At 42.2% G+C, this 24,480-nt stretch overlaps 1 pseudogene; it reads left to right on the top strand.

The window, feature by feature from the left end:
* The first annotated feature begins 1,155 nt into the window (after positions 1 to 1,155).
* On the top strand, positions 1,156 to 24,295 carry LOC118789160 (annotated as a pseudogene).
* The last annotated feature ends 185 nt before the right edge of the window (positions 24,296 to 24,480 follow it).

Raw genomic sequence — 24,480 nt, 5'->3', positions numbered from 1 at the left:
TCATGTTGCTGGAAAATTACTAGTTCTTACTTAGCACAGGCGCAAGACATTTTCGAAAATTCTATACAAACCAAATATGACCCTATTGTTGTGTTAATCCACACATACATTATTTCAGCTGTTCAACTCGGTATTGGGAAAACGATTAGTGAGTAATTGCAATGGTTCTCATAACCTTGCTTCTCCATTAACACACCTAGCTACAGCTCCGAGACAGTTTCCATTAACTTGGTCAGAGTGAATTAAACATGTAGACAGTCCTTTCCCAGATGCCTCCTGAACATGAACTCAGTAGTAAAGTATTACATTTATGACAGCTAACTCGGTTAACTTATTTAGGTGTGCATCACCTTTAACGGGGTAAGGACAGCGTGAAAATGACAACACAGCCTACAAATGTCACATGCTTCGAAAAGAAGCTGCCACGTTTATATTTCAAAACCACGAGCAAAAAAGTATCCCTAACAAACGAGTTCTTAACTCTAAAACCAATTTAAATGGGTTCAAACACATAATTACAGCAAATCAGCGCGACTGTATTGTTAACTGCTGGTAACTGCCTCTTTCATTTACTTAATTTCCAAACAGGGCGTTTTGAACAGTAAATTTGATGGTATGAACATTAAAAAAATCCCATTAACGAAAGGTAAGACTAAATGGCTTTATTTTCACACCAAATACTATACAACACCATTTTATATGAAACTCCAAATTTCTGTCATTAAACACAAAGAAAAACTGCCACCTTCCTGCGTTTTCCCCTTCACAGGCTTCCGGTTTCGTCACCAACATTAGAGTTTACTTCTATCAACCTGAATCGCGGAGTGAAGTTCAGTCAGTGTATCGGCAGGCGCGTGTGTTGTAGTTTAAGCAAGTTGATACACTTGGTCTAGCTTTTTATTTTTGTTGGTGGGTTCAATACCTGTCGTTTTTGCATGTTTATCTGTGCAAGGAAAGCTCATGAGCCATGTTGGATAGTCTGCTGAATTTAGATACAGGGGCGGCAGGCCCCTTGGGCAAGGTACAAATGTATAAATGGATAACATATTAAAGAACTGTAACCTATGTAAGTCGCTTTGGATAAACTACAGCATAGACATCGATGTTTTAGCTCCTTTGCCGCTGAGAATAACTAAGCGGCGTATTCAAAGGGCCATGCCCGATTTTGCAGAGATGACAAAGCCGAGCGTTAAATTGGTCATCCTGGGGGATATGAATGTTGGAAAGACCACTTTGCTGCACAGGTACACAAAGAGAAAGTTTAAAGATACCATTAGCACAGTCGGAAGTGCGGTCTTCTTGAAACAGTGGGGACCATACAACATTTCCACGTGGGATACTGCAGGTAAACATCTGCTTCACTCAGTAAATTTCAGTGTGCATTTTTATGTTTTGTAATCACACTAATATCCCATCAATCGAACTAGACTTCAGGCTTGAATTGTTCACACCAATTTAAAAGGAAACAATCCGAAAAGGATATAGTAATTAGCATGTGTGACCGTTTAGGCTAACGTTAAGGTGAATCGTTTAGATCAGTGTTCCTCAATCCTACTCCTGGAGCCCCCCCCCCCCGGAGCAGGATTGAGAATCAGTGGTTTAGATTGATTCTGACGCAACACACCTAATTTTCCCTCTTTCAAGATTTCAGTGTAACTGGATGCATTGTCAGTGCTTCTGTTTCTGAAGCAACAACATTTACACTTACATTTGCATCTATTCATTTGGCAGATGCTTTTATCCAAAGCAACTTACAAGTAAGGTACAACGCAAGCGAAAAACCATACAGAGTCAACAATATTAGAAGTACTGCATGACAAAGTTCCAAAGGTTGGCCAGACAAGGAACCAACTAGCAGGTAAAGCTCATGAGTGTGTTAAACCATTACAACCAAACCATTACATTAAACCATTACATTAAACTATTACAGCCAAACCATTACATCTTTATTACCTACTTCATTGTAGCACAATTTGATAGCTAAAGGTAACTTGTGACTTCAGTAGCCTTTTTTTTCTACTTTGAGATTAGGCCTTGGTAATGTCTGCCATGGAAGGGAAACGCAAATTGCTTCTTGAACCAAGAAGGTTTATAGAGGGAGGCAGCAGGTAATTCAACCCTTTCATGTGTGTTAGCTTCCCCCTCAGCTCGCGTGTATGAATTTCTCCTTCACATCCCTGAAGAATGCAGAATGCAGGGGGATTCTTTGCAAGTCCTAGAATGTCTCCCTTAAGTGACTGGGTGCCTTAGATTTTAATGGGATTACCTGAATCCCACAGTCACAATGATGAGAGCCAGAGTGTATATTTTTACTGTGCCCAGATATTGTATTGGTAAATCTTGGCTGTGTGCACCTAGTTACTCAAACAGATCAGATATGTAAAGAAAGGTATTCAAAGTTTTGTTGGTCAGATTGCAAGGCAAATTTGTTTCATGCAAGGCAAATTGTTTCATGTTGTGCAATAACCTCCAGTGCCATTATCATGCTGTGATCTTAAACTCTGGGGTCCTTGCAATACAAGATTTATGGCTCATGGTAGACATGCTTATCCATGGCAAGTGATGCCATTGCTAACAGTTTTAGTCCACTGCATTGCAAATTTAGTCAGAGCAATGGTTGGTATCTGAATTTAACCCAGCTGAGTGGTTTTTTTGCATGGGGTCCAGTCAGGACTGAGGTATGGCGCAGGTAATAGATTACAAAGGGGAAACTGGCAGCCTGGTGTGCCAGCATAAGCTAAGGTAAGCTAAAGTTTAGCATTTTCATATGTGGTTTGGAAGACATGTGGATGACACTTATGCTCTGCATTCTTCCTTCATACTTGGGCTATTTTGGGAAATGCCCTTTGAACTATCAGCCCTGTTGTTTAACAAGCATTAAAGAAAGTTTAAATGTGTTGGATCAATGGATCAAATGGATCAAAGGTAGTGCTTTTGCTCTGTGTACTACCTTACTTTGTGCAAGTATGAAATTTGTCAGTGGACAATTGATTTACAGTTGCACAAATAATGACTATTTCTGAAAGTTTAACTTTCACCAGAATCAGAATGTGCAATTTCCTTTACACACACATCATCACTGCAACTTTGAGTTTTAAACACATTTAAGCTGCTACAATGTTTTAAGGTATTGTTCAGAACTGGCTGAAACAATTGTTTGGTGAGCTTATTACCACAACATTTAAGACATTTAAGCCGAGCTGTTGTCACATGGAAGAGCATTTCTTGGGGTTATGTTGGGTACTGTGTGGTTTATTTTATGTTTAATTTGTTAAAATTGTTTTTAAGTCTTGTATGCACTTTTGTAAGTTGCTCTGGATAAGTGTGTCTGGTAAATTCCTAAATGTACATGTATTTTAAATTCCTTAATTAAATTAGAAACCATTAACTTGAACTTTATGCTGACATCTTTGCACCATATTGTCATTTCTTGTTGAAATGCCCTCAAATGTCATATTAAAACCGAGGCTCAAATGAAAGTATACTAGCACCTGACTTGTATATATATACATGCATATGCCCATATTATATGCCCAGAGAATTCTCACATGCCATTGTAGTGGTTGTTTACATTCTGTCATCAGCGAAAGCATTGTGCACGAGTGATGTTATCCTCTCAGTCATCGCGAGACCACAGACGTGACACCCGAGTGCGGTCATAGCAATATCTGGAGACTTCAACCATGTCTTCTTAGCAGGTACCCTTCCCGCATTCACCCAGTTTGTAGACTGTCCCACCAGCGATGGAAAGACACTGGACTTGCTGCATGCTAACGTCAAGGAAGCTTACAGTTCCATTATACTACCACCACTTGGCAGGTCTGACCACAACTTGGTTCACCTCCTACCCCGATACAAGCCCCTGGTTCAGAGGCAGCCTCTGACCATGAGGACCATGAGGAGATGGTCACAGGAGGCCATGGAAGCTCTGGAACTCGGTTTAAGAAACACAGAGTGAGATGTGATCTGCAACCCCCCAGGGGAGGATATTGATGGGGACTCACTGATCATGTCACGGCGTTACATCAGTTTCTGTGTAGACCAGTGCGGCTTGTGAGCTGGAAACAGGGGAGGCTGAAACATTACCTTTAATCCTATCATTACTTTTCAACCTTCTTCCCTTGATTGACAATAAAACAAATAATTCACAGAATAATTGACACCAATCGCGTAAATGATTATGCTCGCAAAACAGCGCAGATTGTCTGTAGTTTGTGCGCTTGCGAAAGCTGCAGCGTGAGATTGTTTAGTTAACAAGGATGGCATTTATCGATTTAAATTACACTAAATGCTCATGACACATCACAGCTTTTGTGAGGTCTGTGTTCTAAACGTTATTGTTCATTGCACTCAACCTAACCTAAAAGTTTATTCTCAGTAATTTAAATTGATCTAACTAAACGTAGCTCCATTTTGTAATTTTAATTTTGTAACACAAGAAAGCTATAATGTGAAACATTTAAGAGAAAGCTTTGGGATTACTTACCACTTAATTGTTCAAATTGCCATCCTTGTTAATTAAACAACCTCATACTGTAGCTTTCGCAATAGCGCACAAACTACAGACAATCTGCGCTGTTTCGTGAGCATAATCATTTACTCTATTTACGCATTGGTGTCAATTATTATGTGAATTATTTGTTTTATTGTTAATCAAGGAGGATAAAGGGGAACAGGTTGAAAGTAATGATAGATTTAAAGGTAATGTTGCAGCCTCCCCTGTTTCCAGTTCACCAGCCACCACTGGTGTAGACAATATCTTCCCAGCAGAGACTGTTTGCTGTTTCCCCAATAATACAACCCCTGGCAACTCTTGTAACTGCAGACTAATTAGCATTTTTATACGTGTGCCGGTATTTGTTTTAGAAATGCAAATTTTACAAGGTGATTCCATCATTTTTTCCTCAACATTGAGTGATTCCATAATTTTTTCCTCTACTTGATTTGGAAAAATATATGCCATTAATTTGTTTGAGGTATGTTTCACAAAGCCAGAATGTTCAGCTATTTAACAAAAATTGTTTTGTGTCATATCTGTGACTTGTTTATTTGCTATGAAGTAAAAAAGCTGGGTGAACATCTTCTAAGTGTGGTGATTCCATAATTTTTGCCAGGGGTTGTAAACCCTGGGTCTCTGAAGTTGTCAAAGACCTTCTGAACCAGAAGAGGAGAGTCTTCAGGACTGGAGACAAGGAGGAGGTAAAGAGGGCACAGCAGGAACTAAAGGAGAAGATATGGCAGGGTAAAGATGGCTACAGGAACTAAAACTCCAGCGGAACAATATGAGGGAGGTGTGGAGTGTACTGAGGGGCATCACAGACTACAAACAGACCAGCAGCCTGAAAACAGAGGACCGATTGGACAGGGTCAGTGAGTTCTTCAACAGGTTTGATGAGGGGGGCTTCAGTTCACCCTCCCCCCTGCTCCCCAATGACTCCCTCTCTCAACCTTCCTGTCCTACCCCCTTCCTCTTCTTATCCTCCCCTGACCGTCACCGCAGAACAGGTGGGGAAAGAGCTGAGCAAACTCAGACCAGGCAAGGCTGCATGTCTCGATGGTGTTCTTCAGAAATTATTCAACCTGAGCTTGAGCCTTGAGAGGGTCCCTGTGATGTGGAAGACATCCTGCCTGGTTCCTATACCAAAGAAGATGCACACCAGCACCTCCAGTGACTACAGTCCAGTAGCTCTGACCTCCCATATTATGAAGACACTGGAAAGGCTGGTCCTGACTCACCTGCAGCCCACGGTGAGGGCATCCCTAGACAACCTGCAGTTTGCCTACCAAACAAAGGTGGATGTGGAGGATGCCATCATCTATCTGCTAAATCGCTCCTATGCTCACCTGGATCTGCCAAGCAGCACAGGGAGGATCATGTTCTTTGATTTCTCCTGTGCATTCAGCACTGTCCTGCCTGCCCTGCTGGGGAACAAACTGGTGATGATGCAGGTAGATACCCCCTAGTTTCCTGGATTATGGACTACCTCTCACTCCATTGGTTCCCTGTAGCTGCCCGCGTCATGTTCAAGGCCTTGATGCTCACTTACAGGGTGACCAGCAAAACTGGTACCTGAACTCACTGCTGCAACCCTATGTTCCCTCCCGACTGCTATGCTCTGCCACCGAACAGCGCCTGTTGGGTCTGTTAAGCAGCTAAGTCTAACACTTGAAGCAGCTGAGGGATGCTGGATGGTGCTTTGTTAATGGACGCGCTTGCCTGTCTAGTAATGTCTGGTGATTAACTGAAAGTCCACAAACAGTGTGAGATGCTCAAATTGTAGATTTATTTTACCGTTTTTTTAAAAAATTGTAATGGTTTAACGCACTTGTTAGCTTTACCTGCTAGTTTGTACCTTGCCTGGCCAACCTTTGGAACTTTGTCATGCAGTACTTCTAATATTGTTGACTTTGTATGGTTTTTCACTTGTGTTGTATTATACCTCACTTTTAAGTTGCTTTGGATAAAAGTGTCTGCCAAATGAATAAATGTAATGTAAATGTACCTGACGGGCTAACCACAGTATGTTTGACTTCAGAAGTCGGAGATTGTGGTCAGTAATACAGGCACCCCACAGGGGACGGTGTTGTCGTCCTTCCTGTTCACCCTCAACACTTCTGACTTTTACTATAACTCCGGAAACTGCCACCTACAGAAGTTCTCAGATGAGTCTGTAATTTTGGGCTGCATCACCAGAGGGGAGGAAGCAGAATACAGGAACGTAGTGAACAAATTTGTTGAATGGTGTGGGCTGAATCACTTTCAGCTCAACACAAAAAAGACAAAGGAGTTGGTGGTGGACTTCAGGAGATGCAGATCACCCCTGACCCCTGTGTCCATCCAAGGGGTGAATGTGGAGGTAGTGGGAGAGAACAAATACCTCCGTGTGTATCTAGACAACAAATTGGACTGGTCCATAAACACTGAGGCATTGTACAACAAGGGACAGAGTTGCCTGTTTTTCCTCAGACGGCTCCTCTCCTTTAATGTCTGCGGGAAAATTACGCACATTTTCCATCACACTGTTGGCCAGTGCAAACTTCTATGCTGAGTGCTGGGACAGCAGCATGAAAACAGCTTATGCCAACAGGATCAACAAACTCCTAAGGAGGGCTGGTGCCATCCTGGGAGCAGGGCTGGATTCTCTAGTGGAGGTCTCTGAGAGGAGGATGCTTGACAAGCTGCTGAGTATAATAGACAATCCTGATCACCCCCTCCATTGCACAAGGGGAACACCTTCAGCTACAGACTCATCCCTCAAAAGTGCTCCACGGAGTGTCACAGGCGATGGTTCCTACCAGCGGTGATGAAAGTTCAAATCCTCCCCCTTCTGCCGTGGGTATATCACCATTTGATCGCCCCTTGCAACACTCGTGCAATACGTGCAAGAAGCACACTACGATCATCACCAGAATTCTGCAACTGTCATTTTAATGGTGCAGTTTGCAGTTGCTGTATTTATTGTTCTATTGTTCTGTTTATTGTCCTCATTGTCCTATGTTTTATGTTTATTTTAGGTTGTGTACTACTGTTCCCAACAAACTTGACTGTTGGCAAGGCAATTTCCTTTTCACATCAATAAAGTATTATCTATCTAACCTGAAACCTGGCCCACTTGATAAGCCCAATATACCGGCTTCTACACTCCTAATTGTTTTCTTATAGCATAATGGTGCAGGTTACTCTGTAGATGTTAGAGGCATTGCGCTCAGTTGTTGTAGCTGAGTGCTTATCCTGTTTTTAAGGTATGTTGTGATAATATTATAGCAGAGCCCATTCTTTTTAAATGTTCACTATCATGTTAGAAAGGAACCCAGGAGATGGGCAACCACTCAGGCTGAAGTGTGTCTGCTGTGAAGGTAACCCAGTCAAAAGTCCAACCACACAGGTCTCTTTTCCACCAACGCGAACTAGGTGCTAGTCCTGGGTTGATGCAAGTGCCAGTTCGAAGTTGCTTCAACTTGTAAACCTTCTAAGAGCCGGTTTGCTTTTCCACGGGCTAGAGAGCCACCATAAAGCCACGTCATTATGTCACTGTATACATCTGTATATCTGTATATGTCTCCGCATTCCCACTAGCACCAAGCTAGCAGTGGTGGCTGGTGAGCTGGAAACAGGGGAAGCCCATACACTACCTTTAAATCTATCATTACTTTCAATAGGGCTGGACCTGAATATTCCACTATTCGGATATTCGTTTGTTGGGTAGGTATTCGGTTTTCAATTTTGGGATTCAGATATTGTTTTTTTTTTTTAAATGCTAAACATAGTGTAAGGAAAAACAAGGTGCAATTCCGATCTTCGCAGAAAAGACTTCTTTATTTACAGGAACGGCAGTTGTCAGAAATACGTGAAAATGCACTCTGGGTTCAGCGGAGTCAATCTGAACCCTGAGCACTCAGCAAAAGCATTCTTTATACTGATACAGAGCTTTGATCAGGATCGACAATAATTAGCATACAGGTGGTGAAATACAGGAGCAGGAGGTCTGGTAATTACATTATCTTCCCTAGCAACAACTGTTCTCATTCACCCATCACTGGTTTCTTTAGAAGTGCCAATTGCTGCAATGCCCAGCTGCGGCCAAAGTGACAATTGAAGTCTGTGAGCAGAACTGTGGTTACAAAAAGGCCATCTTGACAAATGAATACAGGTATTTCCATACCTTAAGTGAGAGGATCTGTGCTATCTTATGTTGCACTGAGTGAGCTGGTTTAGGGATCTGGACCAAAATCTTACAGTAGGCTATCAATAAAGGCGAACTGCAAAATACATTTTGTCAGCACATTCTTGTACTATATTTATACTTTTTAATTGCACTGTTAAAATGTGGAAATATATACTGTCTCAGCTGGGGCGCCTGACATCCCTCTCACTCACAGCAGTTGAACGTCGCGGTGATGGGAAAGTAGCCGGTGATCGCGAGCTTGTGTTTTGGGACTCAAATGGAGGGTCTAATTTGGTGTGTTTCCATTGGAACGGGGCTGGGGTAGTTTTATGGGGCCGGGCCATTTACAGGGCCGACCCCCTCCTCAGTCCTTTCAGCCGTTGTGTCTCCATTAGGAGAGTAAAGGCCCCAGTAGGACCCACTGGCTTTTGGTATTGACGTAATCATTCTTCGACAGTTTCAATTGCAACGTAATCGTTTTGCGACAGTTTCGATGCCATCAACATAAACACAGAGTAGGTGTGAAAAACAAACTAGAACGATGAGATCAACATGGAAGGAGCTGAGATGGATGCTGCATTTCTGTTGGCTATGCTTGCATACATAACTATGATGGCAATGAATGAGAAGAGAAGAGTCGAACTGGAAGAGGACATTGAGAGGGCTGAGAGAGCAAGAGAGGAATCTAGACAGAGAATCCTGTGAAGGATTGCTTTGTTTGAATTCGCGACAGGGGCAGCGCCAGAGTATTTTTTTGGCTAAATGACAGTGGGGCTAACCCACACAGTGGCAGGGCTCAAGCCAATGTCAGCATCGAATCCATTACAATACCATTCAAGCTATTTCAACCTGTTCACGGTGTCAGGCACACAACTTCGCTGCAAGCTACACACTCTACATGATCACATGATGTGTTACACAGACACACGAGAGAGGGCAGCAACAGCGCACAGCACAGCGCGCAAATCAAGTAATCAAAAATATAACTCACCACTGACGTTTTCAAAGAAACACTATCCGCCGGTTGTTGTGGTTTGACACAAACTTGTTGATGATGACCTGGACATCCAAAGCCTTCGTCCTTTGCGTATTTATGGCTAATAGGGCCAGGTTGCTGTTTCTGAGATCACAGCTGCTGTTCCGTAGATAATTTTTGATGTGGCAGAGGCAAGAGAAGCTGCGTTCGTACAAAGCTGAGGTCACTGGCAGGGTCAGAGAAATACAGACAAGTCTGTATAAATCCAAAAATGCATCCTTGTAGGGTCGCATTAAAGCGAGAAATTCTGTTGTGTCCTTCACCACATGTCCCTGTGTTTTCTTCCTCTCTAGCAGACGCTTAACCTGGTGTAGCTCTGCAGTCAGATTCTCTTCTGTCACTCCATAGAACTGGGTCATTGGCGGAAGACATTTCTGGTCAAGGAAAGACGTGTGTTTGGGACTGAGCACTGAGACTCCGGTTAGGACACCACTGGCCTCAGTTGAGAAACGTCTTTTCATTTCACCCACAAGTCTGTCAATTACTGGGTAGAAACAATGTGTGCGCAGTGTGTCTGGGGATGTAACAAGTGTGCGCTCAATTGCGGCCTCAACAACAAACTCCTGCAGATGCTGCGGAGCCTGCATCTGTCTCTCTTCAGATATGCAACTCTGACACCAGCTTTGGCGCACAGGTCCATTGCTCTGTCTTGAATGTTCCTCCATGATTCATCTGAGCGTTTGTCTGATGTCACTATGACAGAGTCCGCAAGGTCCATGGTGAAAGAGAGCTCCAGACTGGGAGACTGGAGCTGGTCAGACATGAATTTTGTCACCCGGAATAATAAAATAATAAGTCCACTCACAGCCCTGGCATCAGTTTTCCTGCGTGCATTGGACTGAGACGGTGATTTTCGGATTGCCACCAACGAGGCATATTGACATGCCCAGCGTGTGTCGGACAGACTCTTAAGTTCGACTGGTTGTGCAGTGGGTTCCATTTCTCTCTGTTTCTTAATAAACAGATCGTGAGCAACAGAGTTGGAGAAGAAGTTGTACAACATCCGTACTGTCTCAAAGAAATCTGCTGCTCCTTCAACGTTGCTGACCACATCAACCAAAACAAGGTTTAATCGGTGCGCATGGCAATGAACGTACAACGCGTCTGGCACCTCTTTCTTTAGTTTCTCCTGTACCCTGTTCTTGCACCCGGCCATCATGGCAGCTCCATTGTAACACTGTCCCACACACGTTTATATCAATGTCACACTGGCTGAGTGTCTGTTTCACGCTTGTCAAGAGAGATTCAGCATCCAGGCCATCTGCGTGCATGAAATGCGGGAATTCCTCACGCACTTCTTCGCCTCTTAAATACCGCACAACAATGGAAATTTGCTCACTTTTGCTGATATCCTTTGTTTCATTAACCATTAGGGTGAAATGTTCCGTATCCCTAATTTCTTCACTTATTTCACGTCTGACCATATCTGCCATTATTTGTATAATTTCATTTTGAACATCTTTGTGTGTGTATTTGGCATTTCTAGGATTGTCCGCCAATTTCTTTGCTACTGTCTCAAATTGATGTCAAATTCAGCAATTAAGTTTAGCAGCTCCACAAAGTTTCCTTTATTTTCTGAACCCTCATCCTCCCGGTGACCTCGCTGAGCTATGCCTTGACATGCAGTATAACGTAGGGACATAACCACAGCTCTAGTCCTCGATCCATCTTTCGTTGCCAGTTTAAATTCAGCCCATGCCTCCATGGCTAACCTGCCACACTCCCATTGTGCTTTTTAAAAGCAGTTGTTGCATTTTCCAATTTTTTTATTCCATTTGTAAATGCAGGCTCAGAATGAAAACGCCACCCAAAAAATGTCTGCAGGCAAAGCAGAAAGCTGAGTCCATCTCAACTGAATATTCAAGCCAGCTGTATGTTTCAAACCAGGCAGCATTAAAAGATCTTTGCTCGTTACCAATTAGCCATGAAGGGTCATTTTTGCGGACTGGGTGCCGAGGTCCATCCCCAGGTGTTTTGCTAATGTCAGTAGCACTGCAATGTTTAACATGGCTAGTGACCTCAACTGTCGGGGCCTTCTCCGCCAGCTCCATCTCATCGTCTAGGCCTTGCTCATTTTCTTCCCCCTGGCAGGTGGAAGAGGCGGATTCCTGTTCTTCATGTTCCCCCACAGGTGTCGATAAAAAGTCCTCTGTTCGAGCACATTTAATAACAAAATGCTCCATGTGGTTTGTCTAATTCAGTTCGTATTGGACATTACTAACAGAACTAACATAAAACAAGTAGTTCAGCCAAACGTTGAACGTAGCCTAGCCGTTAACTACCCGTGATTCAAGGACGCTGAAACCATGACAACCCTGACGTAGGGAAGTGCGGGGAACAACCTAACACGGGGCAAAATGTAACACAGGCTTTTTATGTTTTATACAAGGTCAAGCAGTGTGTGCTTCTCGCCACATTACCACATTTCCTAGCCATGGTCTCCCGCGAAAATTCATAAAGATTCGTCAGCGTTTTGAAGAAATCTGTGCCAAAGAGTGTTTTCAGGGCATGCAAGTAATTTTTTTCATCACAAGTGTTTTTCAGTTACTGAGCTGTGTGTGTAAATCACAAAATCCAGCCTTATATTACTTTTAGCACCATCTTATTTCCTATAATGTAGCACCATTTTGAAACGTGATGAGTTCACAGCAAGTACTAGCTAGGTATAAGTACTAGGGATGGGTGGATCGATACCAAAGTATCGATATTTCAATCCTGATGGGTCAGTTTTAAGGATCAATCCTCATATTAAAAAATCGATAACAGGTAATGCATTAAACGTCTGATTTCATTAATTTAATTTAATAGTATTTTTGCTCATTTTTTTGAACGGTTAGTTTGGATAGGAACTACTTTTCCTTCCGCTTTCTCACTCAGCTCCCAACAACGTCTGTAATAAGGCACACACAGAAACAGACTCAGTCACTCAGCCCCAGTGCTGGTTGCAGAATGGCAGAATGTAAACGGAGCCTCGTGTGGAGTTATTTTGATATGCTAAATAGCAATGATTCAAAATGTAGCAAATGTGACAAAACGGTCAGATATTGTGGCAATACCACAAATCTCATGAAACGTTTAAAAAATTGCCACCCAAAAAGCATGACCAGTTACAGGAGAAATGACGAGAGGTGGAGAAAATGCAGACAGATACCCCCACTTCATTGAGGCAAAGTTCTTTAGCAGAGGCGCTTCAGAAAGGCAGGAATTATCCAGGTAACCGGTGATAATAGAATTATTAACCATGTAAAATGTAAGCAGGATATTGATGTGCAGGATATTTATTGTATGAAACCCTAGTCATGGTATTGGTGTAAATTATCTTAGGCCTACATATAAACCAGTCAGTATGCTTTAGGCTACTGTTAGATGTAGGCTATGTGAAGCTATAGGCCTATATAGGACACATTTTCAAAAAGAAAGCAAATATGTTTTAAAGCCACGTCTTGCCGATATCTGAAGAGAAAAGGCCATCTACAATGAATATTACTCTTTTATAAGTCATCATTAGCACACTTTTATCAATTTTATCTAATGGTGGATATTAAGAGATTTTGGAATGGCTGTAGTTTCATTCAAAATGTGTCATTAGGTAGGCCTATTCTAACTGTCTGTGGCTACTTGGTGAAACTAGGCCTAGACAGGGGTTTCATTGCACTTTTGAAGACTCTCGACCCATGCTATAAAATCCCAAGCCGCAAACGGCTAATGGAATGGATCACAGACATGTACAAAAACTGTTAAAATGAAGTAAAGGCAGCTTTACAGCGTGCGAACAGCGTGGTTCTGACCACAGATATGTGGACATCGAGGTCCACAGAGGCCGATTTGGCTGTAACATGTCATTTTGTTGACAAGTGGCAAATGGAAGAATTTCTTTTAGAAACCTGTTGTTTCCATGAACAACACACAGCTGTCAACATTAGTTTAGAGCTAAAAAGAATCACAGATGAATGGGGCATAACTCAGGTGCTAGCAGTTGTCACAGACAATGGTCCCAATGTTGTCTCTGCGGTACACAGCGCTGGGTGGATGCACTACCCCTGCTTCGCCCGTACGTTGAAATTGGTCAAAGATGCCATTAAAGCTGTCCCTGCAATTGTTCAGCTCTTGGAAAAATGCAGTAGCATTGTATCATTTTTCCACCACAGCACGAAAGCCACGCAGAAACTCACAGACATACAGAAGCAGCTGAACATGGCAGAGCATAAACTGGTTCAGTCAGTAGAAACAAGGTGGAATTCTGCATTCTATATGTTGGACAGACTTCAGGAGCAGAGGGAAGCAGTCATCACTGCACTTTGTGTACTTGGAAAGAATGCCCTCTGCTTAAGCACTGAAGAGCTTGATCCAGCCAACCATTGAGGCCCTGAGACCGTTCGAAGAGGCAACACGAGAAACTTCTGTAGCAAAATATGTGTCCATGTCGAAGGTGATCCCTCTTGGTTCTCTACTTCTGAGAGCAGCTGCAGCCACGGAGTGTCAAGGAAACACACTTTCCAGAGAACCGTTACAGCAGTGCCAACGGTGATTCCGTGGCATTGAGACGTTTCACAGTCTTGCTGCTTGCACATTCCTAGACATCCGTTTTAAAAACGTTGCGTTTTGCAGCCAAGACAACGTGGAAAATGTAAAAAGACAAATTCTGACAGAAATGCAAGAAATTCATGAGCCTGTCACAAGCACCATGCACTGCCTCCATGTCTGTGCCAAGTTCTGTCTCCCCATTGTCTTCTGCACTTACACCAAGCTCTGCCACATCCACAGCAAAAGGAGGGTTATGGTCGCATTTTGACACTCAAGCTCTGTCAGCCCAACAGTACCGCTCAGCAGGCACTGATGCGCTCATTGAGATGCGTCACTACTTAGAGGAAAGGGTCATTCTCCGGGACCAAGACCCGTTACACTGGTGAAAAGAGCATGAACAAACTTTCCCATCCCTAAGTAGACTTGCAGAGAAATACTTGGGCATCATTGCTTCCTCTGTCCACGCAGAGAGAGTTGAGAGAGAGAGAGAGACGGGAGAACTGATAAGCCAACGGAGAAACCGACTGAAGGGGAAAAATGTAAACATACTGCTGTTTCTAAATAAACCTAAAAATGTAGAAAAATGAATCAGAAGACCTGGATGTTTTTCAGATGTAAAGGAAGTCTTTGTTTTATTCTAAATTTTTGTTTGAACCTATGTGATGAATTTCACTGCTTGTGAAAATGGCAATCCTCTCGCCTGGTTCGCACTCATTCTTTCCCTCTTTTTTGTCTTTATCTTTTTCTGTCGCTTTTCTTTTCTCACTTTCTCTATCTCTCACTCATTAAGGAAAAGGTGAGGCCTTAAGAGAACAAAATGCCAAGTTTGAATGGGGAGGGGAAGAATTAGAGCAAATCTGAATGGCTCTGTATGTATTGTTCCTGTGAGTCACTTGCCCGTCACCAGTTCTCTCTCTCTCTCTCTCTTTCTCTCTCTGTCTGTCTGTCTCTCTCTCTTGCTGCAAAGAAAGTCTTTGTTATACTCAAAGTTTTTGTTTGAATGTTGAAGAATAAACTGTTTTATCACTGTTTTTGTTAAATAAATGAAAAACAAAATAGAGGAGTTTGATTTTTTTTTTTAATCATAGACGAAGTATTGTCTTTTGTGTCAATTAATTAATTAATTAATCAATTAATTAATTAATGCCTTTAATTAAACTGAAAGACACGTATTGCAGTGCTATGCCGTCCATCTCAGCCGAGAACGGAGGAATGTCTGGCTGAGTCCTTCCTGAATCATTCAACCTAATCTAAAAGTTTATTCTCAGTAATTTAAATCGATTTAACTAAATTTAGCTCCATTCTGTAATTTGAATTTTGTAACACAATAAAGCTATAATGTGAAACATTTAAGAGAAAGATTTGGAATTACTTGCCACTTAATTATTCAAACTGCCATCCTTGTTAATTAAACAATCTCATGCTGTAGCTTTAGCAATAGCACACATATTTCAGACAATTTGCGGTGTTTTGCGAGCATAGTGTTTCGCTCCCTTGCAGCTCTGCCACTGCAAGCTAGCGGGAACAAACAACAACAAAAACAAGAGAACAGTGCTTTAAAAAACAAACTTGTCCACTCCACTTTATACAATGTTAGCCTTTTATGAAGCCAAATGTTAAGTGACATTGGTAGGTGAGTCAATGGCAATGTTAGAAAGTAGCTACTGTTACCAAGGTTACGGTAGCTGGTTAGCTAGCTGTTGGTCAGCTAACATTACCCAAGCAAGCATAGCTACTAATTTATCCTGTCCATTCGTAACATTGATTTGAGAAATTAGTAGCTCGCTAAACAGCTAAGAAATACATAGCTGGCTGGCAACAAAGCAAAACATTTGAAAAATAAAACTCTTTTTTCATTTTCTTCTTTTTAGGCAGACTAGACGCTACACTAGCTCTGATTTATTTTTTTTTTTAAATGGCAGCCACAAAGTTTTATTTGGCCCTATTGGTCACGATAATCCTGCCCCCAGCCCCCGACGTAGCGGTTCTTTGGTCTCTAGAGTCTAGACCAGCAAAGTGTTGGTGCTGCTCTAGAACCTGGCCGAGAGCCGGTTCTTTGGCTGTCAAAACGCGAAGAACTGGTTCGAGATTAGGCACTGGCTCTGAACCGGCCCTCGAACTGCCTTGGTGGAAAAGGGGCAACAAGAGGTGTAGCCGAAACCTTGCTAGTGTAAAATTGCAGCTAACAACGCTTACCCCTTAACTCTATAGTCTAAGCAGAAATGAGGCTGCAGTGGGGTGATTTATTCCATAAAAGGCTGGTAATTATCTCCCTTAATCCCGCATTTCTCAGAAGGAGGTAAAAATGCGCATCTGTTGGTATTTCTAGAACTATAATATAGAGCAACAATATCGAACAAGAATTTTGTTATCCAGAAATAATCGCACTGAACTGATTTAAATTTTTTGTTTCACTTGTCGTTTGTATTGGCTTCTGGGAGTACCAAAGCTTATTAAAAATGGATAACTCTGTAGGTTCATCGTAGTTTGCAGCACATCACAGGTGACGTTCACCGCGTGCCTGACTACAGTCAGACCACCTGGTTTAGCGCCAATTCTGTTTTTGCATTACATTTGCTATACAGATGCTCTTGTCCAGACCAGTGTATGAAGAACACATTTTTACCTTTGAATTTCACTGCACCCACCTGCCACGCCATTTTAAAAAAGCTCCTGCGTTACATAGCTCCCTGTGTTACTATATGCACATTTTTTGTCAGTCATGCAGGCCAGGGTGGGAAGTTAACATACAATATCAAGTGATAGGGTCATTCCACTGGATTCTCGGTTTCTGTCCTCTATTTCTGCATCAGAGACCTTCAGGTCACGTCCTCACCCAGCCCTTGTCAGTTGAGATGGGTTTTACATTGGTGTTCAATGCCGTCCAATCACATGAAGAGCTCGCACGGCCCTGCCCTGTTTTCTGAAAGACTTTTTTGTCCTGTCGAATCGTGCTTTCAGACTGGTAAACGTTCTACTCTGTTTGATTTTACAGAGGCTGTAGATATGCAGGTTTTAGGGTGTACTCACACTAGGCGATCCATACCGTGCCCGAGCATGTTTGACCCCCAAAGTCCAGTTGGTTTGACTAGTGTGATCACTCCGCATCAGGGTGATCGCTAACCGTGCCCGAGCGCGGAACTCGAACATGACATCAATGATGCGACTGTCCCATTTAACAAATATATCTTTTGTAGCAACAGTTAGCTGGATATCTGCACGCCCAGTCATAATAAATCCTTTAACCCATCATTTGATTAGCGAGCTGACTTCCTTAAATATAATAAACTGGCTACCTCCAAAATGATCTTTGATTAGTTAGTTCTGTAGATCTATACCTCAAAATAACTGTGTGGATCCCCACATTAGCTTGATTACTAGCAAGCGAAATAAAACTAACCATAGTTTATGTGGCGATGTAAGCATTGCTGTTGTCAGGGCTTAGTCAGAGTGAATGAAGCAGCCAAACTGTTTAAGTAGCTAGTCTTCAGCAATCGTTCAGATAGGTAGCCTGTTAGCTAACTAGCTATGTTTGTCAAATCTATCGCTAGATAGCTAACGTTAGCTCCCCAGCCAGTTAGCATCGATTATGCAACGCAGCGATTTTCAGTTAATCTTGCTGCATGTATATGAAGATTTTACGGAGGCAGCTGACGTTGAGGGAGGAATTTGGAGCTTTACTCGGCGACTAGAATTCACATTCATCAATAAGGTGAGAACCAGACCCGTTGTTAACCCAAATATTCTCGAATGAATTGAAAAGTGTACTATCCAAGTAGTAATGTTTGTTGTTGTAATGATGACAACGGCGCACACACAAGTAGTAGCCAAAACTGGTGAACATTAGCTAACATTATTGTGATTCGGCTACTGTAATCTGACACAAAATATTGCGTGGTCTGTCCGTCAGCATAATGACTGAAACGTTACGCACACACACACAGGAGGATGACGGTGTGAGTATCGCGAGAATCGAGTAGAGGTGAGATCCAACATGGCGGAGCCCGGCTGTTGACAGGCGCAGCAAGACAAGACTACTCTGTGATTTAAACTTTTTTTTCCGTACTAAGACAAATCAACATTTCATCGACTACCAAACACACAAAACAAGCTACACACCGATTACATTCTGGAGGATATAACGGACTTTCATCGACGATCACTATTTCCACCTGCAGTCAAGCATGAACTCTAACCAGGACTTAAACACACCCAACTCCAAGAGGAGAAAAAGAGACTCCGCAACGGACACGGCTGATCTACAAACCACCGAAGTTCAGGTTCGTGTGCTGTCGAGCATTAACAAAAAACTGGATATGTTGGTGTCAATACATGAGGAGCTAAAAGATATGCGTAACAGTCTTGAATTTGCCCACAACCAAATCGAAGCACTACAAAAATTCAATCAAGAACTGCAAACTCATGGTTACAACACTCACCCAACAAATGCAAAACATCACTGCCGAAAACAGACAGATGAAAGAAACAATTCTAGACATCCAAACACGCTCGATGCGCGATAACCTCATGTTCTCAGGCATTCCAGAAACTTCAGCCGACAATCCAGAACTGCAGATCAAAAACTTCATGCTAACTCAACTCAAACTGCCCAGTGTCGTTGTCCAAAACATCACCTTCCACCGAGATCACCGTCTCGGCAAACAACAAGAGCACAATAAAGCTAGGCCCATCATCGCAAAATTCGAACACTATCAACAAAAAGAACTGGTCAAAAGCAAAGGAAAAGAACTCAAGAACACCACTTATGGAATGAATGATCAGTTCCCACGGGAGATAAACGAACAACGAAAAGGTCTCTACCCCATATTAAAGGAAAACTGAGGAAACAACATACGTGCAGTGTTGGTAGTCGATAAACTCTATATAAATGGACAATTATTCCGAAGACTTCAATACCATCATTAACCCCACAATTGACCGCTCCAGCACTCTAGCAACTCAAGGAGCTGGCACTCTACTGACATAATAAAGCAATATATGGAGGACTATGGCCTTAACGATAGTTGGAGAATGAGAAACCCGTCTTTAAGGGAATATTCATACTTCTCATCAGTTCACCAATGTTCATCTAGAATCGACCTATTTATTGTCATTAACTCGCTTATACCCAAGATTTCAAATAACAATTCACCCAATCGTGATCAGTGATCATGCTCCTGTCTCTCTGTCTATAAATACACGAACATATGTTAAGACTCCAACAAGATGGCGCTTCAATACCTCACTGCTAGAAGACCCCAATTTTATAACATTCATAAGGCGAGAGTGGGCATTCTTTCTGGAGATGAATGACTCTCCAGACACCTCACCCTCACTGCTATGGGAAACTGGGAAAGCCGTAATCAGAGGAAAAATCATATCATACTCTTCACATAGGAAAAAACAGCAACAACAATTGGAAAATACAATAGAACAAAGAATCAAACACTTAACAAACAAAATATCCTGCAATCCCAGTGAAGCAAAACAAAATGAATTAAAAGAACTCCAAACACAAATTGAAGATATCATACAGAAAAAACACAGTTTCTAATTGATCAACTGAAATATAATGGTTTTCAATACAGTAATAAACAGTAAATATTTGGCAAATCTACTCCAACACAAAAAAGAGAAATCAGTCATCCCATCCATCTTGGACTCCACAGGAACCATCACTCAGAACCCGCAAGATATAAACAATGTATTTCGAAACTTTTACAGCAATCTTTACTCCTCTGCTCACCAACCCACACAATCTGAATTTGATGCTTTCCTTAACAATCTGACCTTACCGAAACTAACTGCTGAACAAATTAATTGTCTAGATGCACCCCTTAACCTCAGTGAACTCACCACAGCTCTCAACAACATGCCAAGAAACAAATCTCCCGGACCAGATTTATTACCAGCCGAATTCTACAGACACTTTTGGGACATATTATCACCACTATTCAACAGAGTAATTACAGAAATAAAAACCTATTCCACCATACCCACACACATGAATACTGCTGCTATGACATTACTATTAAAACCCAAACAAAGATCCAACTCACCCCTCTAGCTACCGACCTCTTTCACTAATGAATACCGACTTGAAAGCTATCACCAAAGCGCTAGCAACCAGAAGAGAAACAGTCATCCTCACGCTCATTCACCCAGATCAGACAGGCTTCATAAAAAATAGACACGCCACAGATAATATACGCAGACTTTTCAACCTAATCAATATATCACAACAAACCCAACAAACCCCCATTATCATTTCACTTGATGCAGAAAAAGCTTTTGACAAGGTAAATTGGTCCTTTTTATTCAACACATTACACAAATTTGGTTTTGGAGAGTCGTTCATCCACTGGATTACAACACTGTACACATCACCCAGAGCCACCATTAACACTAACAGAATCACTTTACCAAGTTTCACACTGCACCAGGGCACCAGACAGGGATGCCCACTCTCGCCTTCTCTCTTTGCTATTTTCATTGAACCTCTCGCAACAGCAATACGACAGAACAGCCAAATCCAAGGTATTCAGGTAGCCAACACACAACATAAAATCAGTCAATATGCAGATGATCTACTACTCTACTTACAGAACCCATACGTATCACTTCAAGAAACGTTCAATATAATCAATAAATTCTCAAAAATTTCACATTACACTATAAATTGGAATAAATCAGTCGTATTACCCCTCTCAGAGGATGCCTAGGATTCTGGAGCTCTGGACTCTCCCCTCTCTCTTCACACTGGCAACATCAAGTACCTAGGGGTTAATATCTCCTCCAGGCTGTCAGAGCTCTTTAACCTCAATTATACTCCACTCCTCAGAAAAATTGAAGACAACTACAAATGCTGGACCAAACTCCCTCTCACACTCATCGGAAGAATTGCCGCAGTCAAAATGAAAACCCTACCCCAGATTAACCTATTTTCTATGATCCCCACTACCCCTACAGATAAATGGTTTAAAGCACTCAATTCATTAACAACACAATTTTACTGGAAAAACCAAAAACCCAGAATTTTACTGTCAACTCTACAAAATAAAAAATCATATGGCGGGCTCGAGGCACCAAACTTCCTTCACTACTTCCTCGCAAATCAATTACAGTACTTAGTCAAATGGATCCAAATACACAAATACAATTACCCCTGGCTGGAACTAGAACAAAACCAATGTACAAACATCTCAATTGCAGACCTCCCCTTTCTCCCACAATCAATCAAAAAATCTAACTACTGTAAACTCATTACTATCTCTACAACTCTGACAGCCTGGTGGAAAACGAATCAAATCACTAAGTCATCACTAGCACTAAATAAGTTCACCCCACTCTGGCACAACCCAGACTTCATGTTACAGAACAAACCTATTTACTTCTCCCACAAAAGGGAATCTTCACCTTCACCGCCTGTTTGAGAATCATCAACTCATATCATTCAACACACTCATACAGAAATATGGGGTTGGGAGAGACCAGTTCCTTCAATATCAACAACTTAGATTCAGAATTGAAGACAAAACCAGTTTAACCAACAACACATTACAACCCTCTCAATTAGTTGATGAACTCATGAAAATCAATAACTCTAAAAAATTAACCTCCAAACTATATATACTGATCTCCAACTCAGATAATATAATAACAATACCAACAACCAAGTGGGAAGCTGACCTAGCCCTCTCTCCCAACCCTGATTTCTGGGAACAAATCTGTAAGAATACCTTCTCCATGACCACTAACACAAACCTGCAGCTCATACAATATAAAGTCATTCACAGAACTCACATCACTCAAAGTAAAAAGTTAAAAATGGGACTAGCCAACACAGATATCTGTTCACAATGCACTTCAGGTATCACAGACAACTATCTTCACGCCATCTGGCTCTGTCAACCAGTTCAGTGTTTCTGGATCACGGTTACTGAGACACTCTCCACCATCCTGAGCTACAGAATCCCACCATCCTCAACACTATGTCTCCTTGGTGATATCTCCAGAGTTCACATCCCATCAAAACTCAGGAATCCGTTGCTCATTTCTCTAACTGTCGCTAAGAAAGTAGTCCTCCAAAACTGGAAATCAAGGAAATCCTGTCACATCACTCACTGGACTAATCTAATTTCAGAATACATTTCAATGGAAAAAAGTAATGCTCACAAAAAGAACCAAATATCAGCCTTTGAAGACATTTGGTACCCATTTCTAACTTTTCTAAATTCAATCCAAACATAACTACAAGCCGTGTATATTACCAGACACATACCCCCCTGCTTCCCTTTTTCTGGCACCCCCTCCCCCCACCCCAGCTCACCCCCTGACCCCTAACTTTCCTACTCTTGATTCACCCCCCCCCCCTTTTTTTTTAAATTTATTTACTTATTTTGCCTATCAGTTACCACAATTACACATAGACACATGTCACTTACACTCTTGCAAAATATATCTGACAAACTCTTTCAGCATCCCTAAACTGTGACCACCCAATGTGAATCATAGCTTACTTTACTCAATCTCTATAACTTGCCTCTTCATGTTCGTCAACTGTCTTGTCTAGTCCTGTCTTCCCAGTCCTGTGCTATTCTTCCCAGTCCTGCTAGTCTTACTCGTCACTTTGTTTTGTCTTGTGTTTTCTTTATTTCACATTCTGTATGTTGTGCTATACACAATCCCCCCCTTTTATGGATATCCATAAGTATATTATTATGAATGTATTGCCTTATTAAAAATAAAGTTGTCCTCTGAAGAGGGGTGGTGGTGGTGGGTCTTTAAAAAAATAAATAAATAATGACTGAAACGTCCGCTGCCTCCGTAAAAATTTTCTTATACGTGCAGCACGATTAACTGAAAATTGCTGCGTTGCATAATCGACAAATCTATAAGGCATGTGAGACGGCCATACAACTTTTAATTTATTTTTTTAAAAGGTCTCCAGCTTTCAACTGCTTGGTGCCACAATTTATGCTTTGTTGTCTGGAAGCGACTGGTTTTGTCATTGATCTCAAACGCTCCTGGTAAGACCTCTATTTTTACCGGGATTCATTTTTTTCCTCAACGTTTTTGGGCCAATGAGATATAAACTGAACCCTCACACTGTCATGCTAATGAATTCCTCTCTGCTTCTCTCTTTCTGTCTGTTAATTCAACTGTATACATGCTTCTGTCCATGTTTGTGTATATGTGTGCACGTGTGTGTGTGTGCATGCCTCTGTGTGTATACGCATATCTATGTATCTATGTATATGTGTATCTGTTACATGTGTGTGCGTGTATGTAACTTTGTATTGGTGAGTGTTTTTGTCTCTGTGTGGGTGTCAATGGTGTCATGGCGTATGTGTGTGCACGTGCATCTTTGTGCATGCGTGCGTGCGTGTGTGTGTATGTAATTATGTGTGTAAATGGTGTGTGTATGTGTGTTTGCCTGTATATGGTTGTAATGGTGCCATGGTGTGTGTGCATGTACTTGCGTGTAATTATGCACATGCATCTTTGTGTGTGTCTGTGTATGTAATTGTGTGTAATGGTGTACCTGTGTGTTTGTGTGTGTGTGTCCGTGTGTGCATATGTATCAGGTCGGGAGCAGTTCCATGGGCTGGGCTCCATGCCACGGTGCGGCTGCAGTCATCCTCACGTATGACGTCACCAACTGGCAGAGCTGGAGGACCGCTTCCTGTCCCTGACAGACACTGCCAACAGCAACTGCATCTTCGCCATTGTGGGTAACAAGGCAGACCTCACTGCCCCCTGAGCACAGGTCCCCGAGCCTGAGGAGGAGGAGAAGGAGGCTGTGCCCCAGACCTGTCCCATCCTCACGTCCTCCCCCACCGTGCGCAAGCAGGTGCACCTGGAGGATGCCATGGCCCTCTACAGTAGAATACTGAGGTACAAGATGGTGGAGGAAAAGACCAGCCTGCCTGCTGAGAAGATGTGCTTTGAGACCAGTGCTAAAACAGTCTACAATGTGGACCACCATCTATCTGGAGGAGTGCAGAGACGTAAAGAGGACCAGGACTGGGTGCTGCTCTTAAGTCACCACACCTTCAGCTTGGGTTGAATGCTGTGTGTGCATGTGCGTGTGTGGTGTGTGTGGTGTGTAGTGTGTGGTGTGTGTGTGTGCATGTGTGCGCACGTGTGTTTCATACACTATATGTGTATGTTTCTATGAAGTTTTCTTTTGCCTCTGTACTGCTTTAGCATACACACACACTCATGTACAATCCAAAGACAGCCTTGCTGGAA

This window comes from Megalops cyprinoides, chromosome 14 (assembly GCF_013368585.1).
Source record: "Megalops cyprinoides isolate fMegCyp1 chromosome 14, fMegCyp1.pri, whole genome shotgun sequence".
Taxonomy (NCBI): Eukaryota; Metazoa; Chordata; class Actinopteri; order Elopiformes; family Megalopidae; genus Megalops; species Megalops cyprinoides.
This window is presented reverse-complemented; position numbering and strand designations above follow the sequence as displayed.